General features: G+C 33.5%; 1 long non-coding RNA gene across 4 annotated transcripts in view; it reads left to right on the forward strand.

Annotated features, from left to right (window-relative positions):
* LOC116668072 overlaps positions 1–22899 on the forward strand; it is a 247036-nt gene that overhangs the window by 174268 nt on the left and 49869 nt on the right. For all 4 annotated transcript variants that reach the window (XR_004325151.1, XR_004325149.1, XR_004325150.1 and 1 more), the window contains one exon: positions 9300–9405. This is a non-coding gene — a long non-coding RNA (uncharacterized LOC116668072). The remainder of the gene's footprint in view (positions 1–9299; positions 9406–22899) is intronic.

Genomic DNA, 22899 nt, shown 5'->3' on the forward strand with positions numbered 1-22899 from the left:
GGGACCTTTATCCTCTGATTTCCAATAAAAGTTTTCTTGCTATTTTTAAAGTTCTCACTACAACCTCCTCAAAGCCATCATACATCCATAAGCGAAGTCTTTAAGGCAGTACACATTTTTACTAATACTTCTCAAAGTCCCCCAGCTTCCACTCTCTGCCCAAGTACCAAAATCAGTATTGGTTACCTAGTGCCACATAACAATTTGCTCCATAATTTAGCAGCTTAAAAACAACATCAAATATACAGACATTGTTGCATTTTTCAGCCAACATGTACACAGAGGCCTGAATTGGATCCCTGAGACAGTGTTGTTCTATATTTGAAAGATAATATTTAAATAGCCTCTGAGGCAGCTGGATTAACTTTAGTCAGAGAAATATATATACAATGGATTATTTCTAGATCTGTTATTTCTAGACCTCTTTTGTCCATCTGTATTCATAGGAAGCAGGACACAGAAATGTGCAAAGTATAACATAATGTGTTTTTTAAACACAGAAGCTATAAAGAAAAGAGGGGTTATTCATAACTGCAAATGACCTTTTTCCAAACCAATGAGTCCAATGAGTTGTCCATTATGTTAACATGGATATTAAGTGATTTCTTGATTAAGTCTAATTTATATTTATATTTATATTCCTATATTTCAGCTGGACAGCTGAAAGGAAGGTAGGCCTATTTTATAAGAACTATTCTGTTGTTTATTAAGGGGAATAATAGGAGTCCAGCATAGCTTTCAAAGTTTTGAATTTGGGCATGATAGGTGAGGATAAGTATGGGACAGGAGGAGGAGGAAATCTCTTAGAAATTGCTTGAGATATTTTAGTAATAAAAATGATATGCAACTTATCTAATTTAATTAATTTTAGAGTCATAACAGACCCCTTTGAAGAGCTAGTGAAGAGCTTTTCTTTTGTATATCTCCTTACTGCTGAAATGCAGTACATTACAATGAATAAGAACAATAGACAGTTTCAGCTGATCGCATCTGCAACTCCATCTGATCGAATGAGAAGATTTTAATTAAAGCTGGACTTCATTCAAAAAGAACTATTGTAACAAAGCATAATTGAGTTGATTTTTTTCCATAGTGCATAGGTCATGCATTCATTTTTTTTTTCATTGTATTTGGCTCTCCTAGTGCCATATTTTCTCCTTTAATACTTCTGTTTGTATATTCATAACAAACTGTACATTTTCTATTTTTTATGACAGGCATTATTCACTTACCTCAGTGATGATCTGTCTAGTGATATTCCATCTTTAGGAACTTTTGGAGACTTTTCCTTCCTTAATCATTCTCATTTTTAGTCACTCCAATAAATAAGAAACCATTTCTTGCAAAAATCCTGTTATATACTTTCGTACATAGATGTAAAACAAATATCAGTACATTACATTTCTGTTTTCTTCTACCAAAAGTAAAAATAATTAACTAAGAATATATTACTTAAGAGCCTGATTAACTTGCAAATGAACAGTCCACACACACACACACACACACACACACACCACAATGCATCCTGCAAATGGAACTGTTTAAAGGCCTGAATATAAATACAGAGGAAAATATCTATTATATATGCAGTCATTGCATGCATTTATGCCTAAGATGTCCCATCAAATTCTTACAGAATGACAATGCAGTTGGTTCAAACAGTGGCAGCTAATTAAAACAGTTTTGTCCAAAGACATATATATGAAATAATAATAGCTCCTGGTGACTGGCTGGGTAGGGGGTCAGTACTCCACAGTCTCACACAGGAAATTGCTGGTTGTTTACCCTTTTCTTTCTTCTGTTCTTTGCTCTTTTTAAAAGCCTCAAACAAACAAACAAAAAAACCTTTTTATTGACTGTTTTTATTTCAAGAACTCCAGGTTTTTAATTATTTAAATGAAGTGTTGATTATATAAAGTAATATCCATAAAATATGTGTATCTATCTAATACAGCATATGTATGTACCCATCACATAGTTTTAAGAAAAGAATATTTTCATTCACTTGGCAATGTCTTGTATGTCCTCTCAAATCTTAATCTTTTCCTTCCAAACTATTCTGAATTTTGTATTTGTGATTTTCTTTTTTTCCTTTCATTTTACTATAAATTTATACCTCTGTAAAATATACAATAATTTTTACCTTTCCATGTATACGTATGACTGAATCACTTTGCTGCACACCAGAAACTAACACAACATTGTAAATCAACTATACTTCAATTTTAAAAAAAGAAATCTATTTTTACCCAAAAGTCGAAAGATTTTCTTTATATTGTTTTCCCAAATTTTCCTTTTACTTTTCATATTTAAGACTTTAATAATGTGGAATTAGTTTTCCTTAGAGCAACCTAATTTTTTTTCATGTACACAGATTTGCCACAGCATCATCGAATGAATAATCCATTCCTTCCTACCGATCTACAGAGATAACTCTATCATACTTGTTTATATAACTGTGAGTTGATTTCTTGGTTCTTATTTTGTTTCATTGGTAATTTCTACTCCTGAGCAGTACTACAATATATTAATTACTACAAATTCATAATAAATCTTAACATATAGAAAGATAAATATCCCCTTTATCTTTCCTTTCAGAATGTCTGGACCATTCTTAGGTATTTATTCTTCATATACATTATGAAATAACTAGTTAAATTCCATTAAAGAAGCATATTATGATTCTGATTAAAATAGCATTGACTCCTTGGGTCAATAAGGAGAAAATTAACATCTGTGTGATGTTGAGTCTCTCCATTTATGAACTTGGTGTATTTACCATTTAGGGGTCTTATTTTATATTTTTTCAATATAATCATAACAGTCTTAAATGTTTATGCTAATATAACAGAACTTCAAAATACATGAAACAAAAATTGGTAGAACTGAATGGGGAAATAGGCAAGTCCATAGTTATAGCTGAAGATATCATTACCGTCTCTCAATAACTGATAAAGCAAGTTGACAGAAAATCAGTAAAGACAGAGAAGATTTGAACAAAATTATCAACTAATGTGATCTAATGTTCATCTTTAGAATATTGCATCCAACACAAGATTCTTTTCAACTGCACAAAAAACATTTATCAAGGTAGGTCATATTCTGGGCCACAGAGCAAATGTCAATATATTTTAAAAAACATTTAAATCATTCAAAGTATGTTCTCCAGATACAATGAAATTAAATTTAAAGTAAATAGTAGAAATATCTCTGTAAAATACCCAAATATTTGAAAATTGAACAACACACATCCAGTGAGCCAAAATAGAAATTAGAAATTATTCTGAACTGAACATAAATGAAAACGGTGTATCTGAATTGTTTGAGATGTCACTGAACAGTACTTAAGGGCAAATTTATATCATTAAACCTAAAGCTATAAAACACCAAGAAGAAAAGATAGGAGAAAACACTTGTATACTTGGCCTAGGCAAAGATTGCTTAGCTCTGACAACAAAAGTTTGAAACATAATCTATAAAAGAACAAGTTAATAAATTGGGCTTTATCCAGTTAAAATCTAATCTTCGAAAGACACTGCTAAGAATGAAAAGAAAAGCCATAGACTGGGAGAAAATATTTGCAAAGCGTTATAGTTCAAAAAGATGTATCTAAAATTTACAGCAATCTCTCAAAACTCAAAACAGTAGGGAGGTTCCTCAAAAAACTTAAAATAGAACTACCACATGAGCCAACACTTCTCCTTCTGGGTATGTATCCAAAGAAAATGAAAATTCTAATTCAAAAAGATACATGCAGCCCAATGTTTATAGCAGCATTATTTCCCATAGCCAAGACATGGAAGCAGCCTAAGCAGCATTGGAAGAATTATCAGAAGCTATTTAAAGCAGCTGTAAGATGGTTTCTCTCTCTTTTTTTTCCTCTCCAGTTGAGTCATACCTTCAAACTTATACTTTGAAAGGTTAGGGCATACTGATTTTTTTTTTTAATACTAGAAAAAAAAATCAGGCTTTTCTCCTTCCTCCAGATATCTTGGACAAATTATATATGTTTAAAATGTATTCTTGTATTTATTGGTTTTACAAAAGAAGGCATCATCTTACACAGTATTTATAATTAAAAGCAAATAATTTGTTTTAAAAAAGGTAGTTTGCAAAAAAAGGTTTTGGTCTTTTATAATTCTCATTAAAAAAATCTGACAAATTAAAAAAAATCAAGAAAGGATAAAGAAGGTGTGGAATATATATGTACATGTATAAATACATATGTGCATGTATGTATATATATATATATATACACACACACACACACAAATGGAATGTTAATCAACTATAAAAAAGAATGGAAATTTTGCCATCTGCAAAAACGTGGCTGGAACTGGAGGGTATTATGCTAAGTGAAATAAGTCAGACAGAGAAAGACAAATACTCTATGTTATTTCTTATATATAGAATCTAAAAAAAATAAAACAAACAAATGAGTATAACAAAACAGAAACAAATGCACAGATCTACAGAACAAACTAATGGTTAGGGAGAGGGAAGGGGAATGGGCAGGATTGGGTAGGGGATTAAGAGGTACAGACTACTATGTATAAAATAAATAAGCAACAAGATATATTGTATAGCAAAAGGGATAGCCAATATTTTATAATAACTTTAAATGGAGTATAATCTATAAAAATATCGAATCACTTGTTATACACCTGAAACTAATATAATCTTATAAATCATCTATACTTCAATTAAAAAACAAAAACAAAAACAAGCAAAAAAACCTAAAATTATGGGCAAAAAATTTGAATAGACACTGCACCAAAGAACATATACAGATGAAAAATATGAGTAAACACCACAATGAGGTGTCATATTACTACAAATGTTTTAGAATAGCTAGTGTTAAAAAGACTGACCATGCCAATTCTTGGCAAATTCTAGAGCATCTGGGACATTCATACTTTGCTGCTTAAACTAACAATTACTGAGAAAATATGTTAATATCTCACATTCTAAACATGGATTTGTGTATTTTTTCTTTTTTTGTTTTACATAATATGTTGTGTTATTGGGTGAAAACATTTAAATTTGTTATGTAATGTTCTCTTTTTCTTTAAATGATTTTTATCTTAAAGTCTATTTTATCTGATGTTAATTGCCACATCAGCTTTTTTAAATTGGTATTTGCTTTGTGTTTTTTTATCCTTTTACTTTGAGTATGAATGTACTCTTATATTTGGGATGGGAATGTACTCATTATTGATAGCATAGAGCAGAATTTTAAAATGTGCTTGACAATTCTTATCTTTTTTATGGTAACATTTATTCAATTTGCATTTTAAGGTAATTAATCATAATTTTAATTTCTATCACTTTGTTTTATGCTTTTATATTATTCCATTTCTATATGTGTTTTCTCCATTTTTGCCTTATCGTGAATGAATTTTTTTTCTCATATCAGTTTCTTTTGTATACTAGATTTTAAGTTATATATTCGTATTTTCCATTGTTAGAAATTTTTAACATGTAGAACTAACTTATCAAAATTGGCATATATTCAATATTTTCATTATGACTTTAAATAGTACAAGGTCCATAGAACAACTTTTATTTTTATAAGTTTAACTTACTTTTAAATTAATTATGTATTTGATTAAAAAAAATAGATGTTATAGTCACCTGTAGAGGTGAGACAGATGCTCCTATCCAAAGTTTGTCTTGAACATTAAGACTGATAACACTGCACACATACCAAGAGGAGAATGTGAAGAAGTGTGCTACTCCTTTAATGAAGCTTTGTGGGGAGAATAGGGCAGGCTCCCAAGCTGGTTTCAAAACATTTTGAGGGTACAGAGAAGAGAGACTTGGTAGACTTTTATTTTGAGTTTGGGACTGGGGAAAGGGTTCCTGTGTGCTGGCTTAGATTTGTGTGATTTGAACTTCTTGCCAGTGCCAAAGGAGGGAGCAAATGAGCTTTCTTGTCAGCTTGCCCAGATATGGGGAAGAAGGGGAAGGGAGTTTGGTGGGACTTGAACACTGTCAGCAGTCAAGCATCAAAAATGGAGTCAAACTCCTTGTTATGATTTATTCCTGATATTTGACTGATGACTGAAATGTGCCATGTTTCATTTAATTGAATTTGACTTCATTTAAGTAAGACTTTATGGTGCTTTATCAGGCCTGTAGCCTGAAGCTGGTTGAAAGTTCTGTTGACTACTTTGTTCAGGAACCTGGCATTGTATATTCTGAGTTTGAAATGAGTGCCTTGGTCACTATTAATAATGTTTGGAACTCTGGAGGGGATAAGGAATATCTTAGTGAGGCCTTGTCCTATGGGTTTAGCACATGCAGGGATGTGTATGACCATAATCTATATTTTAGGCATCTGTGAAACAAAAGATATCCAAAATTCTTTATTCCAAAAGCAAAAATCTTATATAAAAAAAGTATTTCTGTCATCAACTGAATGAGACCCCAGAGTCAGTAAAAATGTACTGATGAGGCTGACTGTTGGCCAAGGTATCATATGATAAGATAGCTGACTAATGTTCAGCCAGTTCTGCTGACTCTTGGGTTCCATTCTCAATCTAGAACATGTGGTTAAATGATGAAAAGCAGCAACTCTCCAGCAAGCTCTATCTCAGGTAATGGTGGTTCTTCATCCTTCTTAAATAATATCTCTTCGATGCACACTCAGTTGATATCAAGGAGCTCCTCAAGAGGTAAAGGGAACAGAAGAGGGGTGACTTCCTCTAACACTGTGGCTCCTTGACAAGGGAATGAGGACAAGGAAATACCCTTCTCCTCTTACCCTCTTCCCTGCTCTTGCAGGTAGGATAAGCCAGAAGGCCCATTCTGGCTCCATGTAGCAAGGAGACTTCAGTGGCTATGCTGAGCTAATAGGGTACTCTTTCCATTACCCAAGGCACAATGGGCAGCTTGGTACAGAGGGTCATAGGCTCAGGTCCGGAAAAGCCTCTGTTTTCAGGAGACCTCACTGTACAGCCTGCAATTGCCACTTTAATAGATAACGATGTAGTGCCATCAAGGGCACTTTCTTGTACCAGAAGCCTATGGGCAACTTATGGCCATCATGAGTGATCCAGGGACTCCAGGGGGAATGAGAGGAGGTTGCTAAAGCCCCGAGAGTGAAGGAGTCTTTGGGGTACACTAATGGAAGTGCCTGTTATATAGCAATTTGGAAAAATTCTTGAGTCTTCTGTTGTAGGAGGTTCCATTCATAGTGAACTCATTTGTGTGTAACAGTAAGATTTGTAAATGAAGAATATGTTGTCTCCAGAACCCAAAGCCTGGGCTTTGTTTTAACATCATGGGTGCTAAGAGGGTCCATAACTATTTCTTGACAGTGGCAGAGATGGTGCAGCTCTCAGTTTATCAAATAACTTCTAGGAGTTTATCTAAACTGGTGGGGCATTGTACTAACTGTGGGACAATGGCCCATTTTATTTTCATGAGTCTTTTGGTGAGTATTCGTATGTTCTGAATGAGTGTATCAAATGAATCTCCTTAAAGAAAGATGTCATCAATGTGATGGCATACCTGTGCTCCTGGAGAGAGCTGGCTACAGTTAAGATCGTACCTGCAAAGACTACGTCTGATCACAGGGATGTTGAAGTAGCCCATGAGTAACCAGATAAGATGCACTATTGTGTCCCTTAGAAGATGAACGTAAACTGCATCTGAGAGGGTATTGAAATAGACACTGAACGTATTAGCCAAATCTATGACTGCAGAGTATTTACCAGTTGCTGGTTGGATGGAGTCAGTAATTTTAATAATATTGGGTGTGGAGCCTTAATTGGAGTGACTATAGCATTAACATTATAGTAATCCACTCTGAGGTGCCATTCGTTCTTTCCAGGTTTAATAACAGGGCTGCTAATTGAAGCAGTGGAAATAATCACGCCTTCTCTAAATAGGTCTTATATAATGGGCTTCAATGCTTGAATGCCCTATTTAAATTTATATTGGGCTGTATGAAACATTCTATCTTGGGAAAGGTCCATAGGGTCTCATTTTATCAAGCCAATTGTAAGTGCCAAAGACTTAATTTAATTTTAATTTATTGCTCATTGAGTCAGAGCAGCCATGACCACTATGGATATTGTAGAAAATTGGGCACTATGACCACAGGGAATTCAGGCAAGGCAGTAGTTCCAATGGCTAAGGCCAGGCATACTTGTTTATCCTCTGTTTTATGTTCAGTGACTCCCATAACATGGTGGGGGGGTACCTTGTTAAATTTAGTGGGATCTGGAATATCTTTATTTCAATCCCCATAATGATCAAGGCCACAAAGGTTAGCAAATTGGTGAATTTCAGCAGATATTAAAGTTAATTTAGAATCTGTGTTGTAGAGCCAAAATGTCAATCAGTACCCTTTTACCTTTTTGCTGCACAAATCCTTTTAGTGAATTTTGGATTTTCCTTTGGGTCAAATTTTGGACCTCTGTTTTGTTTGTTTGCTTGTTTGTTTGCTTGTTTTGTTTTGTTTTGTTTCCTCCCCCTAGATTCAGGTGTTTGTTTTTTTGCCTTTTTTGATGGTTTCAGCAGGGCAGGGTGTCCTCTCTACTCTGCTCATATTTGCTGTTTCTCCTTCCAGAGAGCCTCAAATCAGTATTGTTAGGGTTAGGGACTTGGCCAATGTTAAGTCAGTGGTTGTCCTAGAGGGATGCTGTGGGTGTGTTCCCTATAGCCCTGAGGATCTGAATCTTTGTTGGGACAGAAGTGTAGTTAGCAGCAGCAATAATGGCATTCTGTAGAGGCCTGGTGAGCCATTTATTTTAAGTAGTCTGACCTCAGTATGCGACATCGTAATTTCTCTTCCTCCACGTGAGCCATCATCCAATGGGCCCACATATTGCACAGGGTATGAGTGTTTCCCCTGAACACTCTATAGAATGGGACTAATGCCTGCTTGAGACACACACTCAATGGCCACAGGAAACATTGTTCCCCTGACCCTAGTGTCAGTCATGGCTAATACTGGAATCAAGACTCATACTTCAATCTGAAACACACAGGTCCAGGTTGAGATATACTACCCAAGTCATTTTAAGGAGGACCCCAATCCTATGGTCCTGTCTCTAAACATTATCAAAAACTTCCAACATAGGTTAATGTTTTGAACTAAAAGTTTGTGTCTCCCCAAAAGTCATGTGTTAAAAACCCAACTCCCATTATGATTGTATTTGGAGAAAGGATATTTGTAGAAGGTAATTAAGGTTAAATGAGGTTATAAATGTGGAGCCCTGATCCAATAGGATTAGTGTCCATTTAAAAAAAAGATACTGGTGAGCTCACTTTTTCTCTCTCTCCACCAGGTGAGGGCACAGTGAGAAGGTAGCCATCTGCATTCCAGGAAGAGTCCTCTCATCAGGAACCAAGTTGGCTGGCACCTTGATCTTGGACGTCTCAGCCTCCAGAACGGTGAGAAATACGTTTCTGTTGTTTAAGCCACCCAGTGTGTGGTATTTGGTTATTGCAGCCTGTTCTAACTGAGACAGTTGGTTAAATCTAAACAGAGGTTTGGTAGGATTTGTAAGCACAGCACAAACCAGCACAGCCTAAGGCTCCAGCTTGCCAGCAGCAACAGCACACTTCAAAGACCATTCTAGCCAGAAGGCAGCAGAGCCCGTTAGCAAGACAAAGAGAGAAGAAAGACCCCTGGAGGTGATGGTCGTTATCCAGGCTTGCCGCCTGCTCTGCCAATGGTGGTTATCCTCTACAAACCGTATGAACCCTCACCCCAAATGTAATTCAGATCTTCAGACTAATGATGCCACAAGTGCTTCAAGAAGATGTGAATAAGTTTATTACTCACATAATGAGTTTTTCGTAAGAGAGTAGGGTAGGCTTCCAAGGTGATCTAAAAATGCCTTGAAAGAGCAGAGAAAAAAGACCGATTAGGCTTCTACCGTGAATAAGGGCTGGAACTGCATAGCTTGAACTTCTTGTGGATGCCAAAGGAGAGAGCACCTGGACTTTCCTATCAGCTCGTAGGGATGTGGGACTTGAAAGCTGTCAGCAGCCGAGCATCGGAAATGAAGTCAGACTCCTTATTACAGATGTTTCGGCAATCTAATTCTTACTTTAGCTTTTTTTCCCCCTCTTCTCTCCAAGTTTGAGTTTGTTTTTATTTCTCTTGTGTGCGATTCATAGAGCTTCTCAGATCTGTGTATTTGATACTTCATCAGTTCAGGAACATCTCAGTCATTATCTCTTCCACTGTTGCTGCTGCCTCATTCTCTCCTCTCATTCTGAAACTCAGAATTGTTATGTATTGGACTCTTTATGTGTTCTAACCTCTCATTTGCATTTTCAATCATGTTATCCACACGTTGCCCAAACTGCCTTATGATCACTATTTAAACTCAGTTATATCTACTTTGATTTTTTAATTTTAACAAGTATAATTTCCATTTGTAGAAATTTTAATTATTACTTTTAATCTAACTAGTCATATTGTGAAGTTTTCATTGTCAATCTTTGCATTTCAGTTCCTTCCATTTATTCAGATAATTATAGTATCAGAACTCTTTCTGGGTATTTTGCTGTGTGACTTTGCCATCTGTCCTCACTCATGGTACTTTGTTTTGCTTTCACATTTGATTGTGAAGTTATATTTTTCAGAAGTTTATCTGTAAAAACCCTTTGAGTTTTAGGAAGGTGATGGGTTCCTCTAGAGTGTACTAGAATTTGCTCCTTCCAGGAACCCGAGGCATCAATCTAGGGTTACTACATTAAATTCTTCACATAAAGTTTTTTGAACCGCCCGTGGTGTATGTGGTTTTTTTTTTTTTTTTTTTCTTTCCAAATCCACTTTGAGGAAATGTTGTGGGGTTAGGAATTCTTGAGGAAGATATTTACCCCTCTCTAGTATCAGAATTCAAGACAAGAACTTTTCGTGTAGTATTCTTGAGGAGGGATTGGTTTATTTTAAATTCACTCCTATAATGGCATTGCAGACCCACAGGCTTTGTTTACCGTTTTCAAGGTCCCTTGTGACCTTAAGGATCAGAGTTCAAGTTCACCTCATTCATCAAATGAGCTCAAGACAAAAGTCAAATAAAATGCTTAGTAATTTATCTTGGTTCCTTCCCTTAATTTTTGGTCTGATTACACTTAATGTTCTTTTAAGTTTTTCAATGCATTTAAGTGAATTTATTGTTGATGCAGATGTTTGATTCAGTGGAATCATCAATCACTATGCTTAGGTTACTTTTTGTTTTTTATGCCTTATTATTATTATTTGCTGTTTTCAGAAACAACAATAAGAAGCCTTTCTTAGTAAATGAGGTTTTTAAAACCCTGACTGTGTTAATTTGGGCCTTCCTTTTGTTTAGAAACTAAACTATTTCTTAGAAGGCAAAAGATGATTTTAAGTATCTGGAAAAATGATTCTTATAAAATGCACGTATGGTAATTGGTTTTGCTATTTTTAAGAATCCGGTCTATAACAGTTGATTTTAGACAGTCTCCTGAATTTTATTAAAAAGTGACAATTGTTTCTTTAAAAATGAAATACTCTTCACCTACAGTATTTATTTATGGAATTGTTTTTGTTTGAGGCATAAATAGATAACAGGATTTTTTTCTTATCACAGAAGTGATGCAGAAAACTGGAACTTTAATCTCATAGACTCTATGTACATGTAAAAAGATATCTCATGTGTGGTAAGCTATTATACTGAGAAAAAGCAATGATTATGCCCCTTCCCCCTCACATTTATGTCTTTTGTAATACCTTCACACAATGATGCTGGGCGTGGTCATATCGAAGTTTTGATCAATGAGACATTTGCAAAAGTGATACAACCAGAGGTTTGACACATACTTCCACTTTGAGGCTTACCCGCTTAGAATTCTCCCTCCTGGAACTCAGGGCCATTTTATAAGTTAGTCCTAGCTTTCCTGCTAGAGAGGTCTCATGGAGAGGCCCTGGAGGATACAACGTCACATGAAGAGCTGGCAACGAGACTGAGTTGACTGAAGCAGGCAAGTCCAAGGACCAAATAAGTAATAAGAGAAGCATTCTTGGCCCTTCCCGTCCAGCCTGTCTAGATGAACACAACCTCAGAGTGACCCCAGTGGACCCATATGGAGCAGAAAAAGGGCCCAGTCAAGTTTAGAAACATGAAAAACAATACATCCCTGTAGTTTTAAGCCAAAAAGTGCTGGGATGGTTTATTGTTCCAGCAACAGTAGATAAAAAACAACATGTAAGATGTTAAATTCAGATCTGGATACTGGGAAATTTTGCTTTCTCATGTAAAAGTGTTACACTAAAAGCCAAAAGGAATATGCATTTCCTGCATTCTGTAGCATGCTCTTCGTTTCCAGAGTACTTCGAAAACATTTCTAAGGAACAAATTTGAGATCTTTCTCATCTCTCTTTCACTGAGATATCTTATTTATAATGAAATCATCTGGCAGAACTCAAATAATTCTATTATTATTTTGATCTATTTTAAGTGAAATGTTATGCAAATGTTTGCTTTAACTGCTAAGAGGTTTTACAGGATTTAAAGTCTATATTGATTAATATTTCAATGAAATTTTGACCTTATGTGCTCTTAAAAATATCTCTGTTCTCAAAAGCTGTAATTCTGTTGAATGGTTTTTCAAATGCTTGAAGAGTCGTACTGTGTAATATTGGCTATACTTCACAGTATGCAACATTATATTGCATGTGTGTTTTACTATTGAGTGATTTTATTTTGTAGTCTGGCTAGTACTGTCATATAATTAAACCGTAAACCCATGTGGTGTAAAGGTCAGACATATTAACTGTACAAAAGTAAATTCTATATGTTTTTAAGGTTCTATTCTGTATACACTGAAATCAGCATAAGGAACGAAAAAAACTATGTATGTTACAATTGAAATTTCTAGTCTTTTGAATAAGGTTTTGCAGCATCCTATTATAAAAAAATCTTACCAAAGTTCTTTTAAAACATGCCTCCATTCTCTTGGAATACTTGTCGAGAACACATTCCTATAAGATATTTTCAACCTTGTTCTGAATAAGACTGATCACTCTAGTTGTTGGCTGCTTTTTGTCCTCTTAACAATTCCTCTTGTAAATACATGTTGATTTTTGCTTTGTGCTGGCTTTTACAGTAGAAATATGCTATAACTTTCTTTTTGATGACCAGAAATTTGGAAGATCGTAGCTGACCTATTCGTTGTAATATCAGGTTTTTTTAAGTGGACACAATAATTTCAAACTATTTCTAAAAGTGTATCTTTAAAGTTCAGGAGAACACATTTGCATATACTAACTATGTTTATTCCGTTTTAGCCTTAGCCATGGAGATTCAAGAGAAATCAAAGCTTATTCAATCTTAAGCAGTACTATTATTTGATAGACCACTGTGATATTAATATAAATAATTCTTAGTAAAAAAATTCTAGTTATTCTTTGAGAACATTCTGAATTATATTGAAATGGGACAGGTGCTAATATAAGAAGGCAATTAAATCACTCATAACATATTACCTTTCAACAATATAGAAGAGTATTTAGAAGTTATTTATTCATTTATTTTAAATGTGACAATTACTTTAGAGTAGATATATACCTTAAAGCTTCATTTCTTCACCTGATAATTTATATCTTCTACCATAGGCCTTCCTAACTAATGAGTCCATGAAGAGGCTTCCTGATGTTAAATTCGACATGTATATCAATATGTGTATTCATCTGGGGAGAATGTCCAAACCTTTCATCAGATTCTCAGATTCATAATTGCAAAAATGTTATGAACGTGATTATCTATATCAAGCTTTCCAATCTAGATATGGGTATTTTCTCTGATGAAGAATATGTAATTTCTTTAAATTCTCAGAGTAAACTTAAATGTATTTCCAATGTATTTTTCCCACCATTCCTAGTTCTTTTCCTGAGGAAAAAAATCACTAAGAAAAAAATCAAATTACAACATTGCAGACCTTCAAATAACTGAAAATAGCTATTTTGATTATTCTCATTTGTACTTAGAGAATTTTGCTTTTTGTAATTTGTGAATGATAAAAACAGAGTTGCATAAAGTTTTTCATAACGTTATTTCAAATCATACTACAAAGCTACAGTAATCAAAGCAGTATGATGCTGGCACAAAAACAGACACATAGATCAATGGAACAGAATAGAGAGCCCAAAATGAACCCACAGTTACATGGTCAGTTAATCTACACCGAAGGAGGCAAGAATATAAAATAGGAAAAAGACAGCCTCTTAAAAAATGGTGATGGGAAAAGTGGACAGCTACATGCAGAAGAACAAAACTAATCTACTTTCACACATTGTATGCAAAAATAAACTCAAAATGGATTAAAGACTTAAATATAAGACCTGAAACCATAAGACTTCTAAAAGAAAACAGACTGTACACTCTTTGACATTGATCTTAGCAATATGCATTTGGAAATGTCTCCTCAGGCAAGGGACTGACGGTGATCATTTTGTAATGTATAGAAATGCTAAATCACTATGTTGTGCATCTGGAACTAGTGTTACAGGTCAACTATACTTCAATTTTTAAACATTTCTTTGTTTTCAAGTCTATAAGATTTGTAGTGGTGTTCTTTTCTTTTGTTTTTGTTCCTTATGTTGGTTACATATGGTTTTTGTTTCTCTTATTCATTCTCATCAAGGCTTTATCAATTTTATTAGACTTTTCAGTGAATCAACATTTGGCTTTATTGATTTTTTTCTATTGTATATTAATCTTCTGTACAGTTTATTTCTGTTATTGTTAACATTTCACTTTTCTTTATCTTTGGTTTTAACTTGCTGTTATTTTTTAAATTTTTTGAACTAGAAACTTAGATCTTTGATTTCAGCCCTTTTAAAAATGCTTTTTAAGGTGACAAATTTTCCTTTAAGAGTAGTTTAATCTGCATATTTCAAGTATCGATATGCCACATTTTTATAATTATCAGTTATCATACTATATGCTTTAGTATATATAAAGTTCAAAAACAGGCATGAGTAATCTATGTTATAGAAGTCAGAATGATTCCTTACCTTTGGGAAGGCTAGCATGGTAGTGATGGAGAGTGATCTGTGTGGCAGTCCTGGGGTTCTGGTATGTTTTATTTTTTGCCCTGATTTATGGTTCTATGGGCATATACACTTTGTAACACTTTTTGAGTTGTGTGCTTATGATTTACTTATTTAAAACACTCTGTATTTACTTCAATTATATTTTTAATATTAAAATTTTTAAATTGCCATAAATAAAAAATTTTGTTTATAATAATTTAAAATGCAATTTGAAAATATTAGCTTTCATTGCAGAAGGAGCTTCTATGTTAATAAACAATCTTAAAAGAGTTAAATTCAACACAAATAAAAACTTAAAGTTCTCTAATTTCATTAAACATCTAATTGAAATGATCAAAATAAATTCAGCTTTTACTTTTTTTTAGTGCTTATACATGTAATTTAGTTATTTTTCCACTCGAAGGATATATATCAGTTTTTCCATTTAGAATAGTTTCATTTGATAATTTCCAAATTAAGAAATACTAGAAAGTCAAGTAATTAAGCTTTAAGGAAAGAAAAATTCATAATTAAGTATCCTGGAAATTGTCATAATTGTAATTATTCTGGCATTATTCAGAATATTAGTTAAAAAGTGAGATTGTTAACTGCAGAAATACATCAATACCACATTATCATTGGTCCACTGCATTTTCTCTCTTAGTTAGAATTAGGGCTTAGAAATACATGGTTGCACTTGTTCATTCTAGTTGTCATGTTTCATTGAATATATGGTTTAATGGACCATTTTATGCACAAAGTCTAATAAAAGAGGGTTTTTTTTGTTTTGTAAATGACAAAAGATAATTTTAACTTTAGCAAGTTTCCTGACATATTTTCTCTAATATTAATTGCACTCTCCAGATTTTATTTATGCTCACCTCTTCTCCTTTCCTCAGCAATGTTCTGCTCATCCTCTAGCCTTTTCCCTGAAGTCTCACTTCTTCAGGTAACCCCCACCTCTGCTACAGGTTACAATAATCCACTATGTGTGCACTCCCCTAGCAGCCTTCACCCTCACCTTGTAATGTGCTTCTCACCTGTATTTATTTGTTCGGTGTGAGCTCTTTTCCTAGGCTTTAAACTTCCCGAGGACAAGATCATGGCTGTGTCATGCATCATTGCATATTTCAGAGTCTAGTAGAGTGTGTAGTCCTAGGTAAATTTCAATAAAATATTTGTGGACTGCATGGAATAAATGTGATGTTCTAAATGAAATAGGATTATCATAGATACTTTATTTTCTGATTCTTGAAGGTCTGTCAAATTTTAGTTTTGGAGAATCAGAGAATTTGAGGTAGATGTTAATGTGTTTTGTTTTGTTTTGTTTTGTTTTGTTTTGTTTTGTTTTGTTTTTTGATCTTGAGGAGGCCTGATGCAGCTGCTGTAAATTTCAACCAGTTGGGACTGGTTACACAATGTTACATGTGGATACAAAAGCATTCTCACCCCTTTCTAATTCCTCTAAGATATTCAAGGATGGAAAATTAAAAAAAACTACCTTCTATAACCTTGATCCATAGAGGACTAGGAGTAGTAAAGTAAAAAGGGAAAGAAAGATATTTGCTCATGTCAAGAGGAAACTCTTCAGGAAGAGAATGCCAAGCCCTTCCATGGAGCCTAATGTCTCCTTTCTATTAGATTAAGTTCATTATTTGATTGGAGATATTTGGAACCTTACTCAACACACTCATTACCTCTACACAATTTGCTTTTGAGCTACAATTGTAAATTCAATAGCTTGTTTAATATACAAAGCAATGAGACAGATCCTAAACATTGTTCAGAAAATTAAAACTGATATTATTTTAAAATTGTATTAAAATATAAAACCAATATTAGGATAGTAAATACACTCATTATTCTTGTCATTCTAAGAAATGTTAAACTAGAATTATTCTTGTTTTGATATATCTTCTTGGATATCAGTGTCCTCTAATTAGAATTACTAATCGAGATATATTTGTGAACTGTGAAGCAGATGGCTTGGAGCCAAGGCTTTTTATTTTTCAGTGTAGCATTGTTTATGTCAAAATCCAACACCAGTTTTGACATTTAATGACTATGAATATTCTACAAAATACTTTATTTTTCTATATATCATGTAAAATATGGTACTTTATAAGATTATTTCTGGGTGATAGGTAATACAAAGAGGTACTTTAGAGTTAACTCATTAATAATTTAATATCAACAAAACCTTGATTTTATGCAAAAATGAAGGGAAATTTTGGCAGATGTTATAAAATAGAAGCTAAAAAAGTTATAATATGTTTGATGTTAGAATAGGCATAATACTTAGTTTTGAGTATTGATTTCCATCAAAATCTTAAAAAAAAAAAAGTAAGTGCCCTGGACTATATCCCAGGAAACAGCTGAATAATCAATATATAAACAAAACTTACAGATAATTAGATTAAAAAATATTTACCTAGAAATGTTGGATGTACAGAGATAATCTGCAAAAACTTGATTTACATGTTGTAACATTTTGTCTCTCATTAAGTGCCTTTGCTTTTGCTATTGATTTTTGTTTTCTTTTTATAGACAGATATTTAAAATGTCTCTTGTATCTGAGTTGGGTATACAGAGAACACAAGAATGTCTTTTCTACTTTGGGTCATCATTCTAACTACATGTTAGAACAGGAACAGGGAGGAAAACATGAAAATATCAGCTGAAGAGTGTACGGGATGTGTGCAGAGTTGACAGAAAATCTCATCTTAGGAGGGCTATATTTCCTATAAAATTGAAATCAATACCTGTACATAGGTATAATTCTTTCAAAATTCTTTATACATTTACTAATTTAGCACCTGATCAGAAAAGAGTTATATCCAGTTCCTGCACTATTGAAATAAGTATTTCTGAAAGACAGACAAAATCTTTCCTTTTGTGTTGTATTTTTTATGCAATTTTGTGGAACAGATATTTTCATTCTGTATCTGACTAAGTACAAAGAGCTTTGTTATATTATGAATACTAATTTTTATAGAAAGAAAAAATTATCAAAGTAATGTATGATGATGCAGCATAATTGGACGTGTCCGATTTGATTTCAAAAGGGTATATTTAGAAAGGTACAAAAATAGCATGATGAAGTCCATCTTCTTATAATAAACTTGATTCCAACCATCTAACATCAGTATAAGGCTACCCTAGAACTAGAATATTTCCTATATGAGAAGAAGGTATTCACAGTTACTAAAGTGTGGCTTTCTCATTTTCAAAATGCATACCCTTAAGCGTAAAGATTTTCAGCATATTCTTTTATTCTTCTTGTGAATCTAGAAGACAACCAGAAGTTGCCATGGAGATTACCTTTAAATGAATTTCTGAATAATGCCAGAAAATATGATACTTTTTTGTACTAGCCAATACTTGACTCTGAATTTTTATTTGTATATCAAAAATTATATCCAAAACTGCTTGAGAAGCTATAGTTTAAAAATGAAAAAAGAAAACCAACATGGTGAAATAGTGTTTTAATGAGTCATTTAGAAAATTAGCTTTTTTCCCTCAGATATTTTTTTATTGAAGTTTAGTTGATTTACAATTTTGTGTTAGTTTCTGACATACAGCATAGTGATTCAGCATATATATATATATATATATATATATATATATATTCTTTTTTATATTCTTTTTCATGATAGGTTGTTTACCGGATATTGATCTTGTTGTTTATCTATTTTATATATAGTAGTTTATATTGATAATACCAAACTTGTAATTTATCCCTCCCCACCCTTTCCTCTTTGGTAACCATAAGTTTGTTTTCTATGTCTGTGAGTCTCTTTCTGTTTTGTAAATAAGTTCATTTGTATCAATTTTTTTTTAGCTTCCACTTGTAAGTGATATCATATGATATTTGTCTTTCTCCTGATTTACTTCACTTAGTATGATAATTTCTAGATCCATCCATGTTGTTATAAATGGCATTATTTCATTCTTTTTATAGCTGAGTAATATTCCATTATATATATAGGTATATAGACATATAGATAGTTAGATAGATCACATCTAAAATTAGCTTTTAAATAGAATAAACCCACATATACTTATCACCCAGCTCCAGAATTTTGGCCAATTTTGTTTTATTTACTCCCTCACTTTCTTTTTGAACTGAAATATTTTAAAGAAAATCTCAAAAGACATTATTTTACCTGTAAACAGTTCAGTATGCATCTTAAATTGATGAGGATTTTTATTTTTAACATAGCTACCATTCAGTTTTCATACTTTAAACAATTTAAAGATAATTATCTTCCCAATGTTCAGATGCTGTAAAATATCAAATCTTCTGGAAAAAAATTTTAAGAGGCAATGAACACCTGCATGTCCTCCTCTCCTTTAGATTTAGCCCCTGTTAAAATGTGGCCATTTTGCTCTTTCCCTTTTCCCCTCTTGCTCAGGAGTGCTTGCACACTCACTCTCACATGCTTATTTTATCTTTTGAAAACATTTGCGAATTAGCTGCAGACATCACAGTACTTCCTCCCTGAATAATTCAGTCTGTATCTCCTAAGAGCCAGGTATTCACCCACATAACCACAATACAATGACTGCACACAGAAAAGTTAACATTAATATGATACAATAGGCTAATATGCAGTCCACATTCAGTATCTCTCGATTGTATGCAGGCTATCCTTAATAGTTGTTTATTTTATTCTCAATCTAGGAGCCAATCAAGGATTGTATTTTGCACATAGCCTCCCTTAATCTTAAAGAACACTTCCTATGTCTCCCCACCCCCCTGACCCCCTTTTTTTTAATCTTTCTTGATACCGAAGTTTTAAAATAGTTCAGGCCAGTTGTTTTGCAAAATGGTCCTCAGTTTGCATTTGTCTGAGTATTGCTTCATGGTTAGATTTCAGTTAATACTTTATTTTTTCAGCAAGGATATTACATGGCACATCAAGAGATACATGATGTATATTTGTTCCGTTATTGAAGATGTTACATTTGCTCATTTGGTTAAGGTTGTGTCCAGCAGATTTCTGCATTGTAATTAATAAGTAATATTTGGAGTGAAATTTCAAGAAGTTTTGAATAACTTGTTCCTCAACAAATTTTCACTCAATAGCAACTATCCTTTATTATCCTATATTATTTTATACCCAATCTTTATTCAAAACTTCTCATTTGCCTCATAAATATTTTGAGTTGTTTTGTTTGAATCATGATGCTGACAGTGTTTACACATTTTATTGCATTTTAACGTCCCTTTAATTTCTTTTATTCTTTAACTTCTGCCCTTCCCACTTTCCTCACACCCACTCTCTTTTCATGTCCTTTATCGCTTTGTTAGATCAGTTGGTTTAATTGCATTGTAGAGTAATCATTTCCTTGTGTTGTAGTCAGCTTGATCTTCTGTTTCCCATATGAACTGGCAAGCTGGTAAACTGTAAACTGGTACTGAGGTCTAGTGACTTGGCTAAATTCCATTTCAGATTTTTAAAGGCATGTACTTCATAAGTGGTGCTGATGACTTTCTATGTATCTCTTAAAGGAAGAATCTTAATTCATTTTATTTCGCAATGGTCTGACCAAAAACATGATTCTATCCAGGGACTATGGGTTCACTTCTTGTATAGAAAATGCCATCACTTTTAGGCTCCATTCACTGTCTAAAGAGTGGGACAGGTTTTTATAACAACGTTTTCTTGCTCGTAAGCATCGTACCATAGCCTAGGACCGTAAAATAAAGAGAAAATGGACAGAAACTGTACCTATGTATGCAAGTTTAAGATCAAAAGAGGGAAATTCTGAGCAGTAACTACTTTGTCCTATAAAAATCATATTTCATTTGTCTAGATGGCACCTGAAAGAGGAAGAGAATCTTAAGAGTAGGACAAGAGGAGTTTTTCAGTTGAGTGGCTATGTAACAGTTAAAGTTGTACTACAGTTATATACACAGATATAACGCAGTGGCTTTTCATGGAATCATTAATTTTGAGGACTGAAGGGGAAAGATGCTATTGGACACCCAGCTTTTGTCTGATTATCTCCAATGAAAGGGTGCACATTTCTTTCTGAAAAAGACATCTCTTGTTAGATAGTTCTGTTTCAAATGATACAGTTTGTTCTTATGTTTTCTTAAAAGCTGTCTCCCTCTAAACTCCTCACTTAGGTTCTACTTACACTTTCTCTGAAAACTTAGAGTAAGTTCATTTTCTCATCTATGTGGCAACCTGTAAATGACTGAAAAGGGTGGCCTAAGCTCCTCCTGCCTTTTGGGCTACACATTACCAGAGCCCCAGCCAGGGACCTGTCATGACACGAGCTCCCCACTGCAGCATCTGGGCTAGTGGAACACATGTGGGAAGCTGGCTAGGCCAAGAGGAAGAATTCATACCTTATCTGAAGAGTGTAGGCATCAGGTCTCCCGCTTCAATCAGTTGTCACCAAAGGGGAAACGTGGGCCTTATGCTGCCAGATCTTTTAGTTTCCAAGAAAAAGTAAAGATCTGGTTTGTATGAGAAATATCTTGCTTTGTAAATATTAGTATACATTCTAAACTTCACAGCATTGTGTAATTCAGCACTGTGCAAACCAAATAAAACACATTGGAATAGTCAGATTCTGTTTGTCGACTGCCAGTTGTGAATTCTGTTTTAATCATTCTGAAGTTGACAGATAGCCAGACTCTTGGGCTTTTTCCTCTGGAGGAGCCACTGTCATTTGCCCATCACCTTCATGGAGCTGAAACCAGTCATGTTCTGGTGCTAAGATCCTAAGACTGACCCTTCTATTAGTTCAGCCTAGAAATTAACTCTCTTTTTGCACTTCGTTTTATCTTTACCTCATTTAAGTGTGAACTACTAGAATATCCAGCATAATTTGCTACTAATCTATCAGTAATTGATTTTTTCCCATTAGTCTAATACTGTATATGTTTTTAAAACATACCTGTTCTTTGTTATTCCTTAACTTTTGCATGGCAGTTGCATGTTTTTTCTTTAAGTTAATATGTTTAATTTTGAAGAAATAAGGGTTTGTAATTGGTAACATCTAAACTATTTAATTTTTCTGTGTGTAACTTAAGGAAAAAAACTTTGGTGTTTCACAGCAGCATGACAAAGATAATTGTTACATAACATGTCATTAGGAAGAAGTGATGCTTTTCTTTTTCAGCTCCTTAAGAAAGTGGCATAAACATTTCTGTAAGAGTTATGTTGTTTAATTTTGTATTTGGCAGGATAGACTGAATCTCAGTCCGATTATCTGACAATAAGCTGTTGTAATATCCATTAAAAAGTCACTCTGCTAATGGCAACAAATGTGCAAACGTTACTTCTTTTACAAACAATGAAATACTATTATTGTGGTTGTTGTTATCTCATTAGCTAAGATACCAAGCAGTTTTTGTTTTGTGTTTTAAAAAAACTGTTTCTAATTTGAAATCACTTGTCCCTGGATGCTAATAGAAATTCTGGAAAATGAGTGCTTTTATTTTCTATATGGTAACAATTAATCAGTTTGTTTAAGGTTTTCAATACAAATTTGATTTTTAAGGTGGAATTAAAGAAAAATATTATACATTTAAATAAGAAAACAATTTACATCGACACCAATTTCTAATAGATTTTTCAGTAGTCATTACTCTTTTAACAAGTGTATTAAAAAGGAGAAAGAAAAAAGAAGGTAGAGTCCTACATTTCTATTTGATGTTGCAAAGTTCAATTTTATTTCTGGTTTTTAGTATTACATAGTTGGTCACATATATTATTGCAGGTTAAAAAAAGTGAAATTGCAACATTATTTCATAGTCTTCCTCTTCCCCTCTCTACTCTTAAAATTTATAAATGTTTGACATAGGAACTATGAAGGTTGAAAAATCTGATTATCAGGAATAATGAAATGTGTGA

This window comes from Camelus ferus, chromosome 13 (assembly GCF_009834535.1).
Source record: "Camelus ferus isolate YT-003-E chromosome 13, BCGSAC_Cfer_1.0, whole genome shotgun sequence".
Lineage (NCBI taxonomy): Eukaryota > Metazoa > Chordata > Mammalia > Artiodactyla > Camelidae > Camelus > Camelus ferus.